The sequence below is a fragment of the Saimiri boliviensis genome, chromosome 3 (assembly GCF_048565385.1).
Source record: "Saimiri boliviensis isolate mSaiBol1 chromosome 3, mSaiBol1.pri, whole genome shotgun sequence".
NCBI lineage: Eukaryota > Metazoa > Chordata > Mammalia > Primates > Cebidae > Saimiri > Saimiri boliviensis.
Genome location: NC_133451.1, coordinates 168,548,744 through 168,567,114, shown reverse-complemented (window position 1 = coordinate 168,567,114; position 18,371 = coordinate 168,548,744). Strand labels below are relative to the sequence as shown.

General features: G+C 37.4%; 1 long non-coding RNA gene across 5 annotated transcripts in view; it reads left to right on the top strand.

The window, feature by feature from the left end:
- The window catches only part of LOC120367770 (uncharacterized), an 82,713-nt gene that overhangs the window by 56,000 nt on the left and 8,342 nt on the right, over positions 1 to 18,371 (top strand). For all 5 annotated transcript variants that reach the window (XR_012517032.1, XR_012517031.1, XR_005582063.2 and 2 more), the window contains one exon: positions 16,177 to 16,403. This is a non-coding gene — a long non-coding RNA (uncharacterized LOC120367770). The remainder of the gene's footprint in view (positions 1 to 16,176; positions 16,404 to 18,371) is intronic.

The window sequence follows — 18,371 nt, the reverse complement described above, 5'->3', positions numbered from 1 at the left end:
TTGGTCTTTTTAGACATTTGCCAGAGGCAGCACTGGATCAGCTAGGAGATTGGGAGTCCATGGATCCATGCATAGCCTTCATCCCTCCATCATGACTGTTTATTCATGTGGCTTAGTTTTGTGCCAGACTGAAACTCTAACAGTCTAGGTAAGAGCCTGCCTTTCACAATATGAGTTGGATCATTATTTCATACTACCCCTAGACCTGCCTTGATGCATGTTGGACTGATACATTATTTTATTAATTTATTTATTGAGACCGGTTGTCACTCTGTCACCCGTCTGAGTGCAGTGATGTGACCATGGCTCTCTGCAACCTCTGCCTCCTAGGCTTAGGCGATCATCCACCTCAGCCTCCCACGTACCTGGGACTACAGGCAAGTTCCACCACGCCAGGCTAATTTGTTATGGTTTTTGTATAGACAGGGTCTTGCTCTGTTGCCCAGGCTGGTCTCTAACTCCTGGGCTCAAGCAGTCCTCCCACTTTTGTCTCCCAAATTTCTGGGATTGTAAGTGTGAGTCATCAGGCCTGGCTTCATTTCTTTAATCTGCTTACAGTTGTAAAAAACTATGCATTTTTGACAAATTTATATTTAGGCATTTTTAAACAAATATTGTTTTCTCCTTCATTAGCAGTATACACACTACTAGTTTACAGCTTTCCCTACACATTTCATTTCTCCTGTTCTTTAGAATCATCCCATGATCATTAAGCTTTGTTTCTGACATGGAAATGAGGGGAGATTTTTTTTTTTCCTTTTCCAGATTTATTATGTTAATTAAATCTTATTGTATTGTAACATGTAGCGGTTATGAGAAGAGGATTGGAGAAATCACTCTTTCAAATTATAGTAGAAAATTTCGACTTAATTGAATGACTTGAGGCTACTTACTTGGCCGCTTTGGCCTCCAGTTTTATCATATCTAAAGGATGTGATATCTCATAGGGTTTTCATGGAGATTCAAAATGTATGAAATGCCTAACACAGCAGCATATGCCTAGTTATATCCCTATTTCTGGCTGCAAAACCAAGCCTCACAGTGTGTATCACTGACTGGAGCAAAGGTGACCACCATACCAGGTTTGAGAATACCCATCCCCACTCGGCCAACAGGAACAGTACCAAGAGTAATTTTATAGACGTTCTGGAGAGGCAGGCACATGGGCTGGGCTGGTCAGTTGGACCAGTTGGTGCTGGATGCAATCCAGAGCCTCAAGCAGCGTGGTTCCACTGGCATTGCCATCCTTAAGGGTGACTTTCCTTCCCTTGAACCAAGGCGTATTAGCACTTGGCTCCAGCATGTTGTTTTTATTCCAACCAGAAATTGGTACAAATGCTACTGTTTCAGGATTGTAGCCCATTTTCTTAATGTAAGTTTTGACTTCCCTAATGACTTCCTCGTATCTCCTCTGGCTGTAGGGTGGCTCAGTGGAATCCATTTTGTTAACACCAACAATTAGTTGTTTCACACCCAGTGTGTAAGCTAGAAGGGCATGCTCTCGGGTCTGCCAGTTCTTGGAGATACGAGCTTGAAATTCATCAACACCAGCAGCAACAATCAGGACAGCACAGTCAGCCTGAGATGTCCCCATCATCATTGTTTTGATGAAGTCTCCGTGTCCTGGGGCATCAATGATAGTCACATAATACTTGCTTGTCTCAGTTTTTCACAAGGAGATATCAATGGTGATACCATGTTCATACACCGCTTTCAGTTTATCCAAGACCCAGGCATACTTGAAGGAGCCCTCTTGCTTCTCAGCAGACTCCTTCTCAAATTTTTCAATGGTTCTTTTGTCAATGGCACCACATTTGTAGATTTGATGGCCAGTAGTAGTGGACTTGTCTGAATCTATGTGTCCAATGATGACAATATCCATATGAGTCTTTTCCTTTCCCATTTTGGCTTTTAGGGGTAGTTTTCATGACACCTGTGTTCTGGCTGCAAACCTGTTGCAAAAAAGCTACATGATTTTTAAATGTGTCATTGTTTATTTAGTTAGTACTCTAAGGGATGTTTGCTCTGCCCTGGCATGCAATATCCTGGGTTACTGTTGCCTAGAAACTCTGCCCTGTAGGACTGGATGCTATCATGGAATTGTTTTGGCAAATAGCTTATAAAAAGAAAGAGAAAACTGTGGTTGACCAATACAAAGTAAAGTATTCTGTAGTGGTTAAATAAATCCCCAGTGGGGAATAGTAGATATATATTCTAAGAAGAAAGAAATTTGTTTCCACAAGGGATTAGTTTGGCTCAGTAGTGGTAAAAGTGGTAAAACAAACTTCACAGAAAATCATTCTTCTGATTTTGCCCATCACAAGTGAATGATTAACTGGCTGAGATATCATTGAATTTATGACTCTGTTATATATCAAGCTTGTTCAGGGCAAAGAAAAGAGCACTTAGAGAATTATGCTGAAGCAAGTAGATTGCAACAAGTGCTCTCTAATTACCTATGTAAAAGGGTTCACCTTAGTCTTTTCTTCCCTCATGTAAGAGATAATGGAAGAACTTTGATTCTGGATATCTGTTAACTGGGATATATGGTGGTAGTATACAGGAAGGAGATTTGAATAGAAAAAGAGGAATAGACTGCATAAAAAAGGGTCATTCATGAGAAAATTCCTTACTCGGCTGCCTTTGTTAGATGGTAGAAGTACATAAGAGTTCTCTTTTAATACAGCATAATTAGTACGTATGGTTTGCTGGCCAAGAAAGATGGCTCGGGTGACATTTACACTGTAATCTCCATTGATCTCTGGGTATCAACCCACAGCAAAAGCCTTGAAGTGACTTTTCTCAGAGATGGCTGGTTAGCATAATGGGCCCTTTCTGCTGTGACAACACAGTACTTAGGACAGCATGGACTTTGGACCCACACCCAAGTTCATATTCCAGTTATGCTTCTTACAAAGTGTTTGATTTGGAGTAGTAACCTAACCTTCTCTGTCTTGTTTTTCTTTCTAAAAATGGGTGTAAAATCACCCACCTAATGAGGTTATTATGAGGATTAAATGAGTTAATGTATGGAAAGGGGCTGGCACATAGTTACTACTCAGTAGTGTTGGCCTCATTCCCTCTCCCTGCTAGAAGGCCTTTCTGTAATGCAGAGAATTATCTTCTGGTAACTTCATAGAAAAGGCCTCTTAGGCATGAAATCACCTGCCAACTTTGCTGAGGACACAGGCTTTGCACAGCTCCTGGAGGCTGATTAAGGTGCAGAGTTCAGAGCAGAAAGGTGCTTTACTATACATGTGGCAGGATGACCACCAGGGCCTATTCTCTGACAAAAGTAAGCATTCTTTTCCTAGGGATTAGGAACAGCCCCATTCTTATCTGGTGTTCACCCTATGTTTTGAAGAGGTTCCAAACTAGTGCAGCAAGGAATGTCTAGAGCTGAGTGAGGCAATGGCCCTACTCTGGATGTTGGCCTCTGTTGAAAGACAGTTAAACCTCACCTTCTCTCCTAAGTCTCTTCAGAAATGCTTACTCTCTATGATAGATATGAAACAGACTGCTTTTCCTCAGGGATTTTGATTGATTTTTGCCAAAGTCTTTCCCAAGGCTCTTTTCAAAGCTGGACTAATCCCTTCATTCTGGGAAAGATTTGTGGACATTAGACTTATGAAATAATAGTGGCTGGTAGGTTCTTTGCTCTCTCAAGTTGTTCTGGAATGTTGATTCAACTCATCAAGACATATTTGGATGATGAATTAGGAAGAGTAGCTTTGCCCTGTGCTCACAGATCCTAGGAACAATTTGTTTAATTATCAGTAACCAATATATGTAACAGATAAAATGCCTACTCTCTCTTTCCCTCTCTCAGCCTATGACATGCCAGATCCAATTAGTCTTTGTTCCAATTGTGAGAGGTCTTAATTTCATCATTCTGGCCTTTTGCAGTTAAATGTTCTCCAAAGATATTATCCTTTGGTAGGAGACTGATAATGGAACTAATCTTTCAAGGTTCTGCTTAAGCAATTTTTATGTATGCTTAAGCAATATTTTATGTAGATAACACAGAATAAGAAACTCTGGAAACAATTAGGGTTATCCTAGTTCTGCCCCTATGGAAATTCAATCTGAAACCCTGCATATTTTTACTTCTCTCTTCTCTCTCTATATGGAATATGTTATATTTTTTTGAGCTGAAATATCTGAATAATTAGAAAAAGACAAAGTTTTAATGAGTTTTCTATTTAAATTTATAGGAGTCTTTCCAATGAAAGTGTTATTTTAATCATTGAATCATTAGTTAACTGCTTTGTGTGTTTAAGTTTTGTCTCCCTTTAATCCAGCGGCTGGAAGCAACAAGGCGAAGAAAACCCAACAAAAAAACCAATGTTTTATGAGTGGTTCTCAAACTTTAAAGTGGTTACTAAAGCATAGATTGCTCAGACCTCTCCCTCAGTAGATGGGCATGGTGCCCAAGAACTTTCAACAGGAGATACTGTTGCTACTGCTTTAGGAACTACACTTGGAAAATCACTAATTTGTGTAAGAAATACCTGACCATTCTGAAACCTCAGAGGATGGAACTATTTTGTAATGCAGTGTACCATTAAAGCGGTGTAGGAAAACTTGGATTCAAGTAGCAATTCAGCAAATTACAAGTGGTGAAACAACTAAGTTTCTGAGACTCAGTTTTATTATCTGAAAGTCAGGAATGAAAACAATGCCTAAATGGCAGAATTACTATAAAGATCAGATAAGGTCGTGTATGGGAAAGATCTTGATAGATGGCAAAGCACAATCTAAGTTTAACTTACTCCAGATGTGCTTTGAACAGGCAAGTTTTATATACTAAGACTAAAAGCTTGCATTTTAATCCCTGGGATTGAAATCTTTCGTCATCATCGCCGTGATGGTAACAACAATAACTATACCAGTGCACTACTTATTGTATTTTCTGCACTGGGCACTTGCTATGTTTTGATCATATGTTTCAAAAACCTCATAAAATCTATTTTATCATGTATATTATTAGTTTACCTAAGAGTTTACTGGATAGAATTTAAATTTTTCTTGAGGGCTTAGGGAAATGCAGTTCCTAGAGTGTGTGATGTCTCTGTCTGTATAGACAATTTGATTTAACAATGTGTTACAGGTGATCAATTTATAATGGAATATATTTTGCTAAAAAGAAATGAGCTACCAAGCTATAGAAAGATATAAAAGAACTTTGGGTGCATTTTACTAATTGAAAGAAGCCAACTGGAAAGGGCTATAAAACTGTATTGTTTCAACCATATGACACTCTGGAAAAGGCAAAACTGTGGAGATTTTAAAAAGATCAGTGGTTGTCAGGAGTTAAAGAGGAGGAAGGGATAAATAGGCAGAGCACAGGTGTTTAGCGCAGTGGATTATTTTGTATGATACATATTGATGGATACATGGTCATTATACGTTTATCAAAACTCATAGAGTGTGCAAAATCAAGAGTGAACTCTAATGTAAGCTATGGACTTTGGGAGATAATGATGTGTCAACATAGGTACATTAATTGTAACAAATGTACCACGCTGGTGCCTGGTGTTAATACTCGGGGAGCTGGTGTGTGTAGGGGACTAGGGTATATGGGTACTGTTTGTAATTTGGGAACTGAAAACTGCTGTTAAAAGAATAAATCCTATTAAAAAGAATCACACCAAAAAAAGGTATTGCAAAATTCATGAGTTCAGGTAAAGGATAGTGACTATAGTAGACAGAATACCAAAAAATGTATTGCAAAAATTCATGAGCTCAGGTAAAGGATAGTGACTATGGTAGATAGAATAGTGGCCCCTAAAAATATCCATATCCTAATCCTTGGAACCTGTGAACCCCTAACTTTACATGGCAAAAGGGTATCCACAGATATGATTAAGTTAAGGACTTGGAGATGGGAAGGCCATCCTGGATTATCTGAGTGGGTGCAATGTAATCGCAAGGGACATTTAAAGATGGAGGCAGACTATCAGAGGAATTATGACAAAACCAGAGATCACACACACTAACACAAACACACACACGCGCGTGTACACACACACACACACACACAGGCGAGGGGGATAGAGACAAAGAGATATGAAGACGTTACTCTGCTGGCTTTAAAGATGGAGGAAGTGGCTGTTAAACCAAGCAAGGCATGCAACCTCAAAAGCTGCAGAAAGCAAGGAAATGGCCCTCAGAAGGAATACAGCCTTGTATTCCTGGCTAACCCATTTTAGACTTTTGACTGCCTGAACTTTAAGTTAACAAAGTGCTGCTGTTTTAAGCCAATACACTGGTGATTATTTGTTACACCAGCAATAGGAAACTAGTATAATCATTTTTCAATGAAAATTTCGACAATATTAGAGAAAAAAAAAGAATAAAAAGTAACAAACAAAACCTTCAAGAACTATGGGACTATGTAAAAAGACCAAACCTATAACTAATTGGAGTGCCTGAAAAAGATGGAGAGAATGGAAGGAAGCTGGAAAACGCACTGCAGGACATCATCCAGAACATCCCCAACCTAGCAGGAGAGACTAATATTCGAATATGGGAAATCCAGAGAACCCCAATAAGATACTCCGTGAAAAGATCTACCCAAGACACGTAATCATTAGATTCTCCAATGTTGAAATGAAGGAAAAATTACTAAGGCCAGCCAGAGAGAAAGGCCAGGTGGCCTACAAAGGGAAGCACATCAGACTAGCAGCAGACCTCTCAACAGAAACCCTATAAGCCAGAAAGGATTAGGGGCCAATATTCAGCAGTTTTAAAGAAGAGTAACTCCAACTCAATTTCATATCCAGCCAAACTAAGCTTAATAAGCAAAGGAGAAATAAAATCTTTTTCAGACAAGCAAATGCTGAGGGATTTTGTCACCATCAGACCTGTCTTGCAAGAGCTCCTGAAAGAACCACTAAACATGGATAGGAAAATCTGTTACCAGGCACTACAAAAACACATTGAAGTACACAAACCAATGACACTATGAAGCAACTACCTTAACAAGTCTGCAAAATTAACCAGCCATCATCATGATGACAGGATCAAATTAACACACAACAATATTAACCTTAAATGTAAATGGGATAAATGCACCGATTAAAGATACAGAATGGCAAGCTGGATACAAAGACAAAACCCATTGGTAAGCTGTATTCAAGAGACACATCTCATGTGCAAAGATGCACATAGATTCAAGATAAAGGGATGGAGAAAAATTTACCAAGCAAGTGGAAAGCAGAAAAAAGCAGGGGTTGCAATCCTAGTTTCTGATTAAAAAGACTTTAAACTAACAAGGTTAAAAAAGACAAAGAAGGGCATTACATAATATTAAAGGGTTCAATTCAACAACAACAGGTAACTATCCTAAATATATATGCACCCAATACAGGGGTAGCCAGATTTACAAAACAAGTTCTTAGAGACCTACAAAGAGACTTAGACTCCCACACAAGAATAGTGGGAGACTTTAATACCCCACTGTCCCCACTGTCAATATTAAGACAGATCAATGAGACAGAAAATTAGCAGTTTAGACAGATCGATGAGACAGAAAATTAACAAAGTTTTTCAGAACTCATCTCCAGACCAAGTGGACCTGATAGGTATCTATAGAAGTCTCCACCTAAAAACAACAGAATTTACATTTTTTTTGATGCCATATAGCACAAAATTAATCACATAATTGGAAGTAAAGCACTCCTCAGCAAATGCAAAAGAACTGAAATAATAACAGTCTCTCAGACCACAGCACAATACAATTAGAACTCAAGATTAAAAAACCCACTCAAATCCACACAACTACATATGTGGACATTGAACAATCTGCTCCTGAATGATTCCTGAGTAAATAATGACATTAAGGCAGAAATCAAGAAGTTCTTTGAAATCAATGAGAACAAAGAGACAACGTATTAGAATCTCTGGGATGCAGCTGAAGCAGTGTTAAGAAGGAAATTTATAGCACTAAATGCTTACACCAAAAAGCTAGAAAGATCTCAAATTGACACCCTAACATCACAACTAGAAGAACTAGGGAATGAAGAGCAAACAGACCCCAGAGCTAGCAGAAGACCAGAAGTAACTAAGCTTACAATGGAACACAAGGAGATAGAGACACAAAAAACCGTTCAAAAAAAAAAATCAATGAATCCAGGAGCTTCTTTTTAAAAAAAAAATTAATAAAATAGACCACTAGCAATACTAATAAAGGAGAAAAGAGGGAAGATTCAAAGAAACACAATCAGAAATGATAAAGGGGATACCCCCATGACCCCACAGAAACACAAACAACTATCAGAGAATACTATCAACACCCTTATGCAAATAAACTGGAAAATCTCGAAGACATGGATAAATTCCTGGACACATACATGCTACTAAGACTGAACCAGGAAGAAGTTGAATGCCTGAATAGACCAATAACAAATTCTGATATTGAGGCAGTAATAAATAGCCTAGTGACCAAAAAAAGCATGGGTCCAGATAGATTTACAGCTGAATTCCACCAGAGGTACAAAGAGGAGCTGGTAACATTTCTTCAGAAACTATTTCAAACAATTAAAAAGGAGGGAATTCCTCCTAACTCATTTTATGAGACCAGCATCATCCTGATGCCAAAACCTTGCAGAGATACAACAAAAAAGAAAACTTCAGGTCAATATCCCTGATCAACATCGATGCAAAAATCATCAATAAAATACTGGCAAATCAAATCCAGCAGCACATCAAGAAGCTTATCCACCATGATCAAGTACTTCATCCCTGGGATGCAAGGCTGGTGAAACATACACAAATCAATAAATGTAATTCATCACATAAACAGAGCTAAAGACAAAAACCCCATGATATCTCAATAGGTGTAGAAAAGGTCTTCAATACATTTCAACATCCCTACATTTAAAAACTTTCAATAAACTACGTATTGACAGAACGTAACTCAAAATAGTAACAGCTGTTCATGACAAAGCCACAGCCAGTATCATACTGAATGGGCAAAAGCTGGAAGCATTCCCACTGAGAACTGGCGCAAGACAAGGATGCCCTCTCTCACTACTCTTATTCAACATAGTGTTAGAAGTTCTGGCCAGGGCAATTAGGCAAGAGAAATAAATAAAGGTATTCACATAGGAAGAGAGAAAGTCAAATTCTCTTTGTTTGCAGATGACATGCTACTGTACCTTGAAAATCCCATCATTTCAACCCAAAAGCTTCTTAAGTTGACAAACAATGTCAACAAAGTCTCAGGATACAAAATCAATGTGCAGAAATCACAAGCATTCCTATACAGCAATAACAGAGGCAGAAACCCAAATCATGAATGAACCCTCATTCACAATTCCCACAAAGAGAATAAAATACCCAGGAATACAACTAACAAGAGAAGTTAAAGACTTCTTAAAGGAGAACTACAAACCACTGCTCAAGGAAATCAAAGAGAAAACAAGCAGATGGAAAAACATTCCATGCTCATGGGTAGGAAGAATCAATATCATGAAAATGGCCACAGTGCCCAAAGGAATTTATAGTTTCAATGCTATTCCCATTAAACTACCATTGACATTCTTCACAGAATTAGAAAAAAAACTATTTAAAAATTCATATGGAACCAAAAAAGAAAGGTACTGGGAGGAGAGCATTCAGGAAAAGAGCTAATGCAAGCTGGGCTTAATACCTAGGTAATGGGTTGATAGGTACAGCAAAGCACCATGGCACACATTTACCTACGTAACAAACCTGCACATCCTACACATGTACCCCGGAACTTAAAAGAAAATTTAGAAAAACAGATGAGAAGAGGAATTACATACGTCACTTTCCAATTATTTCAGGTAAAAATCAGTTCATCTTTTAGTGGTTTCCAGATACTGTCTCTTCCTGTTTAGGTCCAGGAACAGTCCGATTGTGTTTTTTTTTATTGTCAAATGTGCTGTTCTCTCATTTCATCTCTCACTTGGAGAGAAAGAATAGCAATACTCATACTCAGTGCTGTGGCTCTTTAGAACCTGTTTATATGAAAGTAATATAGATCTTGCCTCTGCAGTTCCTAATACCATTCATTGATGTTGATTATACTATTACTTGAGATGCTGCTTCATCTATTGTGCTGTCTGCGAATATTGGTTTCTGATGACTAGAGGTTTGTTACTGTACTTTGTTGATGGTCATCACAAATGCATGTGTTCCACGGAGTAGAAAGAAAAAAAGGGAATGATAATTTCTGGTCATGTTAAATTTATTTTTCAGATTTTTATAACAAAACAGAAACACATCTTTCAGTTATGCTTTTCTTGAACTCATTAGATCATATTCACTGTATTCCTAAAATGTGACCCCTTTCAATGTTGAGCTCTCTCCTGCCCCTATTCCCCCATACAGCCACCAGGAGAAAGGAGAGATGAGTAAGAATGTTCTCACTGCCACAAGGAATATTTGTCCCTAGAATGGCACGGCTTAAGACAGAACCAGGAAAGCACGGATTTACTACATCGATCAGAGGCAGGAGAAGGCTTTGACTGGAAAGGCCCATTGGTGTTGCTCATCAACACTCTGGAAAGCCATTAGAGGATAGGCCTAGTTAACCTCAGAAAACTCTGTGACATTGGCTAGTGTGTTTTGTGGAGGGAGTCAGGTAAGCAAGGGGTTTGGAGAACATGTTTAGGTTTAGGAACATTCTCTGCTTAAATGGGCTTATTCTCACCCTCTGCTTCAATCCCCATTTTGTCCACAGGTTAGATCTTGGGACAACCCGCATACCTAGACATACTTAGGCTTTCAACTTGCACTGGACCAGGGTGGAAAAATAAGGAAAGGAAACACATCTGCAGCATTTTACTGCCTTTTTTTTTTTTTTAGATCAATTTCACCCACTTTTGGAGTGTGGAGTGGTGGCTATCACAGTCCAAACACATTGGGTTGAGTTAGAGTTGGAGAAAGAGGCTGAGAATGTCACTTTAGGGGTGCTCCTCCATGTGGAGACACAGGAGTGAAGAGTCAGTGATTTCTCCAAACTGCTTCAATCAAATCCATCTATTGTCTGAATTTCTTGGGGATCTGCTCTTAGTCTTGTGACTTCTGACTTCATACATGGTGATTGTTTCCTCATGTGTTTTGAAATTATGAATTAATAATTTTTCTTAAGTAGTGTAATTTCTGTGGAAATTTTCATGGGCCTGTTTGAGGATATTTTATTCCAAAGACATTCTGTCTTTGCTTTTGCCAGGTGTACAGAGGATATTATGGCCTGAGACTTCTTTCTGTGCTTACAGTTTATTGTGAGTAGTTCTAGATCATATTTAAACCTCAAATCTGTGTGAATATGAGGATGGACCCAATGTTGTAATTTTTTTGTTAACCATCGCCCAGATTAAGACAGACATGCTTCCTTTATGTTTCCCTGTGAATCTGGGTGGGTTCTTGCCTCCCTATCTCCTACATATTCCTTGAGGATGTAGCTCCTCAGAGTTTTCAGCCTAATTTGAAGAGTTATTCCTTAAAGGCTTCCTGGGGTCTCAAGACCATGTTTTCTGTGTAAAAGTTGTTTGTACCAAAATGGAGTCACTTATGTCAAAGGTAAGGAAAGAGAGCTGGGAGACTATGAAGGGAGGCCCTTGTCACATGCTTTCATGATTACAGGAGCAATCACAACAGACTGTCCAAACCACGCCTTGTGCAACGATTACATCTATAAGGATGCCTGCCCAGCAACTGCCTGTCCACTAATGAACTGATGCCACTCGTTATTAATCCTGGTAGCCAAGGCTATTGTTTCCAAAAAATGAATTTAACCTTCCTCATTTTGCCTTAATTTTCATACTGTTTTGAATTATATGTAATAAATATAACTTCTGGGTTATTCCAAATTCCCTTTCAAAAGTTATCCTTAAGGTATTTCACACAATGCAAAGTTTAATTTAACCACGCTAGTTTTTTTAATAGGACAAAAGGCATTAAATTAGTTTTAAAATAAATTATGCTGGGAATAATAAAAATGCTAATAGGAAATATATTCTATTTTTAAAAATCTTGTCTTCCTTTGCTTCTCTGGATGCACCTATGATCCACTGTAGCATGTATATCTGACTACGATTCCCTGCTATTCCCAGATAAACTCTCTTCTGTAAAGCCAGTCTCACTGCTGTTTATTTTACATTAACGCCAGCTGGGGTAGGCGTTAAACTCCTTTATGATAGAGATCTGCAAATTGTCCCAAGTCTGACACAGCATGAGCTCAAATGCTCTCTACTTGGATTTTTAATAATCTTTGTTTTGGCCGCTGACAATTTCCCTTACTTTCAAAAAGCTAAGTAAAAGGTCATTTGCTTTATTTTATAAAACATAACTATATAATATTTATAAATATACTTTTAATACTCATCATTCATAAGTATAATAATTTTGTAAGTAAATAAGTAGTGGAAGATGTTTCAAGTTCTCTAGTCTGCTACTGTTAGGTCTTCAGATATCCTAATTCTTCTGCCTTTTCACTTCACTAAACCAGAGGTCACATCTTTAAGGAAGCTGTGAGGCTCAAGCTTGAATTAAATACCCTCTGCTCTTTACCCTGAGTGCATAGATCTAATGGCCTGTTTACCCTCATGTGTTTCCTCCACTGAATTGCAAACTCTTAGAGCCCATGCCTATTTAGTGTACCCCAGCTTGATACTTAGTAGAGAACCAACTATTTGTGAATGAATGCATGTCTTCTCTTGACTTGTTTGCTTATTATTTTTTAAAATCCTGCCCCTTGGCGTGAAGTTATTTGTCTCCTTCACAGATTTTTGACCTTTAGCCTTTATGAATTTTCGTTGGTGCCTAGCAATAAAAGCTCCCACTGGGAGTAACTTCATACTGGTTATCAATTTATTAATGAAAGCCTGGCAACTTACTTGTTTTTCACAGTAGAATCAGAAATTCTTTTCCTAAAGACTTTTTTATTATTTAGTCTGTTTTTTCATATTACATTTCAGCTCTATTCAACTGAGGATTCCTTTTAAAATGTTATATTGATTTTTATATTGCCCTTCACTAAAATTATCTTCATTATAAAAAATTCAATTTTATGTCAAGTAAGAAACAATGGGAATCTATTCTTTTTTTTACTCCAGAGGTATTTGTTGCATACCTTAAAGTATAAGAAAGAATGCAGAGAGATGCTGGTAGCTTAGGAAGGCTTTGTGATTCAGGTGGTGCATGGGAGAACCAAATGTTTCTAGAGGATGGAGCCAGAGTAGAAAAAGAGCAGCAGAGGTTCCAAAAAACAAAGTTACTAATGAGGGGCACAGTCCTCTCCTCATTTTCCAAGGAGAGTTACTGATTCTTTTCTGTAGCTTTTATTTTTAATTGACACTTAATAATTGTACATATTTATGAGGTGCAATATGATATTTCCTGACATGTATATATTGCATAATGATCAAATCAGGGTAATGATCCAATCCATCATCTCAAACATTTATTATTTCTTCGTGGTGAGAACATTCAAAATCCTGTCCTCTAGTTATCTTGAAATATAAAGTAGAATGTTGTTAACTATAGTCACCTTACTATACCATAGAACACCAGAACCTATTCTTCCCATGTATCTGTAATTTGGTATCTGTTGACCAATCTCTTCCCATCCTAGACCCCAAACCCCAGCCTCTGGTAACCATCTACACTGTATTTCTATGAGATCAGTTTTTAAAAACTTCAAAAATTAAGGAGATTATGTGGTTTTTAAATTTCTGTGCTTGGCTTATTTCACTCAACATTATGTCCTCAGGTTCATTTAGGTTGCCACGAATGACAGGATTTCATTCTTCTGAATGGTTGAATAATATTTCATTGTGCATATACACCACATTTTCTTTATTCATTCATCCTTTTATGGGCAATTAGTTTGATTCCATATCTTAGCTATTGTGAATAGCTGCATTAAACATGGGAATGCAGGTATCTCTCTAACATTATTTCATTTCTCTTGGATAAATACCCAGTAGTGGGATCGCTGGATCTACTTATTTGTTCTTTAGTTAAAATTACTTGGTTTTAGAGGTAAATGTCTCACTGTATCATCTAGGCTGGAGCGAAGTGGCTGGATCATGGCTCACTGTAACCTAGAACCCCTGGGATCAAGCAGTCTTTCTTCCTCAGCGTCCTGAGTAGTTAGGAGTAAAGGCATGAGCCACCATAACCAGCCAACTTACTTATTCTCATAGGTGCAGAAGAGCAATTTTGGTAGCTATTTTTATAGACTTTTCTGGAGAGAGAGAGAAAGAAAGAGAGCAGTTGTAGCTGAGGTAGAGCTGTTGACCACATTTCGTGGGAGATCAGTGAAATGTGAGTCAGAATTCTTGACTTTCAGAGCTGGCTGGTAAAGGGGGAAGTTTGCTTCTTACAGTTACATGCTGATTAGTGCTATATAAAGCCTAAAAACACTCCTGTAGGGTAAGGCAAAAATGATATGAAGTGAAAATATGAGAAACAGTTCTGAAAGTAATTAAGATAGGCTAAAGTTACAAACTGTTTTGAGGGTTTGGTGTGGTGGCCCATACCTGTAATCTCAGCACTTTGGGAGGTGCTGAGGTGGGTGGATGGCTTTAGCTCAGGAGTTCGAGATGCCGTTTCTATTAAAAATACAAAAATTAGCTGAGTGTGGTGGCATGGGTCTGTGATTCCAGCTACGTGGGAGAATAAGGTGGGAACATTGCTTGAGCCCATGAGGCATAGGTTATAGTGAGCCAAGATAGTGTGACTGCACTCCAGACTGGGCAACAAAGTGAGACCCTGTCTCAAAACAAAACAAAACAAAACAAAACAAAACAAAACAAAACAAACCCAACCCTATTACGATAGTTCATGTTCAGTCTTTTTTGTCGTTCTCTTTAGCCATGCAAGCCTGTCCCTCAGATACCAGTTTAGGAAGAGGAATGCTAAAATTGGAATTGCTGTTAGATAACATAAAGAACCGACTTAGTTCCTGTGGCTACTGCCTAAAATCCCTTTTATCATCATAAACACACCTCTGCACAGGTGTGTACACTTGCACACACACACACACTTAAAAAGAGGAAAGCAAGAAAGACATCACATATGCTATTTAGTCATATTTCTTTTGAGTAAGACAACTATGATTTTGATTCTATTTGTAACTTGTGGGTTTTTAGTTTGAACAAATGGTTTGTGAACTAGAAACATTTTTCTGAGCTACAAGCTGAATATAGTTTAAAACTGTGAAGACTATTTTCTTCAAGTTCAAAGTATTTCTTTTAATTTAATGTTATGTGCCTTAAGAATAGAAAATCATAGCATGACAGTTCCACATATCAAATGTAAGAATCCTTGTTTGCTGAGGCTACAGAGCTAACAGGAGCAAAACAGGTTCAAGAGCTGCCAAATGTGTCCCTTTTCCACAGAAAGGGTTGATGTCTGCGGAAATGGAATATACGTATCAGAGACTTCCTATAACTTTGTCTGGAGAAAAACTTGAGGACATGATCACTGCATAAAAAGTAATAATCAAGTCTTTAAAAAAATTCCCCCCTACCTTTTATTTTACCGTAAATTCTCTATTGATTTTTTCCATTTATTTTTCTTTCGCCACTAAAAATTTTTAAAACAGTTTTATTAGTTCTTTATGGTCTGGAAGGAAGATTATTTCTTTAACTATAACTGAAACTCTGGCACTCTCTAGTGGTCAGAGAATCTAAAATATTGTTCTACATGAGCTAATAGTTTACTTCTTCCTTTAGATTTATGAATTACACATAACCTAGATATTCTTCCCGCCATGAAGAAGGCTTGTCTAGTGGCAAAATAATGAAAACAGATATTCTGCATTTATACTTCCACACGTCTAGACTAGAAGCATAAGATACAGTGGTGTCGGATTCTGTGAAGGCATTTCCTTAGCTATTACCAGATAACTAAATTAAGAAATGTTAACTGCAAAAAACTCTGACAATCCAAACCTGCTGGGTAAGGAAGAATATTATGGAGAAGAGTCTAGGCTAAGGAAAGGATTATATTAAACCATGTTTTTCTTCAGCTAATAGGATCACAAGTTAGCTTAATTAAAGTCTCTCAAACTATTGGGTCCATTCTCCCTGCAAAAATCCAAACTCCCCTACTAATTCCCCACCCTTAAAATTCAGAGGCCTGGAATAATCACACATTATTCATACCTACTTGTTCATTCTTTTTATTTTTACAAAGCATGGCAAAATGAGGAAACCACTGACAAGTGAAGAGTTTGCACAATGGAAGACCACCTTGATCATCTCATGGCTTTATACAGGAATCAGGTGGATAAGTGTTCATTTAAAGTGATTTTGTTGTAGAAGAGTCATCTGAAATGGCTTTCATGATGGAGGAAAGGAAAGAAATGAAATCAACATTCATGATTATTTAAAACGACTTAAAAGCTAAGCATAATATACAGAGTAAGTCCTTTTCCTAGTATAAAAATAGTGCCAGAAACTATATTTGTTCAAATATATTGAAAAGGTATAAGAATACAAATAGTTATTAACAGTGGCTAGTGATGCCTCATAAGGTTTTCTTTTCCTAAACTGTAATAGAAATTTATATTTTCAACTATTTACATTGCTTTCAACAACATTCATTAAGACATGTTTTCACAGGCGTATGGTAAGTATATGGAATGGCAAAGTGAACTTTAATACTTTCTTCTTCCCTCTCTGTAGTAGAGCAGAAGGGGTCCAAAACTGTGCACAATTTAACAGTCCAGAAGAACTGTGTAACCTTTAACTTGCTAACACATAGAGAAAATAAACTATATACAAGAATACAAAACTCTTTAAAGTGTTCTTCAACTATCAACATGTTAAGTGATTCATACTTGAAAGATAGGATGTTTGTTCACCGGTAGATTCTTACTAAGTTTCAGGTAAAGAAGGTGCATAAAACATGTATTATTGATGAAAATTGAAGTGATACAATACATCCCATGTTCTCACATTAAATTGGCAGTATCAGAAGCTGATAAGTCTCTTCTCCAGCACCTCATTCAGGGACCATGAGCTCCTTAAGGTCACTGCTCTGTCCACGGCTGAGCACAATACCTAACATGTGGCAGGGACTCAATAAAAGGTGGGTCAATGCATGTCTGACACAAAACAGTTATATTGTGCCACCTTATTTTGACTACAGTTGTTCATGAGAGAGAATAATGATGGCATTTTTATTATCTTGTTTTAAATCAGTCTTGTAAACAAAAGACAATTGCTCGTGATGGCCTGTTAAGTTTTAGGAGTACAATCTGGTGAAAAACACACAAAAAAATTGTAAATCAAATTGGAAGAGGTCTAATATTTGTGTTGCTATGCTGAAAATAAAGGCACTTCACTGCTAGTCAAGAATATATCTGTGACTGAATAGTTTTCTCCAAGAATCCAATATTTGCAGTATATTTTTATATGCTTTCTTGTCTCCATTACTCCTATTAAAGGAAACTATCTTCATAATTAAGAGATAATGGTGACAATGTCATCATCCTGGGTTTGTGCCTTGAAGCAATGTACCCAAAGAGCTCTAAATCTCACAGTTACTAGTGATCTGCAAGTGAAGCTGAATAAATATATAGTCTTTGTTCAGTCTTGGAAACTCAACATTAGAAACAACATGTGGGGATAGATCACCTTCTCTCTAGACTAATACCTCATTTCTGACAGTGGTCTCCATGGCCCACTGAGGCTTATAAAGTAGCTGCCTTCTGTGAAGGCAGAGTGCTTGAAGTCATCCTGCTTGAAGACAAAGACTTTGCCCAAACACAACTCCTTTTTAAAAAGCACAACTTGTTTAGGCACACAGAGGTTAAGTGACTTACACAAATCCACCCAGGATTGTGATTGGCACAGTCCAATCTACTGAAAAATATAAGGCTAGGCAATCACATAGATATCTTTTAACAAATTAGGAAAACAGTGGCAACTTTCTGGTTAAAAATTGAAATTAAATGGTATCACGTTACTCTGTTATAATGAAACAAACAAAAAAATCTAGAACAAGAACTTCTTGCTAGTTATGGGTAATGTAAATACAGAGTAGGGTGAAGGAGGACTATATGTACACTTTTCCAACTTGAGAGAATACTGGAAAGGAAATTAAAATTTATTTGAACCAATTAACCAGCCTTAAAGAAGTACTCTTCTGTATAAACGAAAATATCCAACAATAAAATAAAATAGGCATTGCCCAATTTCTTTTAATGTCTAAACTAGTAAAATAAACATTATTCAAAGGCAGACCAAACCATTTCTAATCTAAATATATTTTCTTGCTTATTAAAATGACACACAAATAAACACTCTAAACAATCTACTATGTCTTTAAAAAAATTCTCAGTGACACATACTAGGGTGGACTAAACAAACTACAAAAGTGTAAGT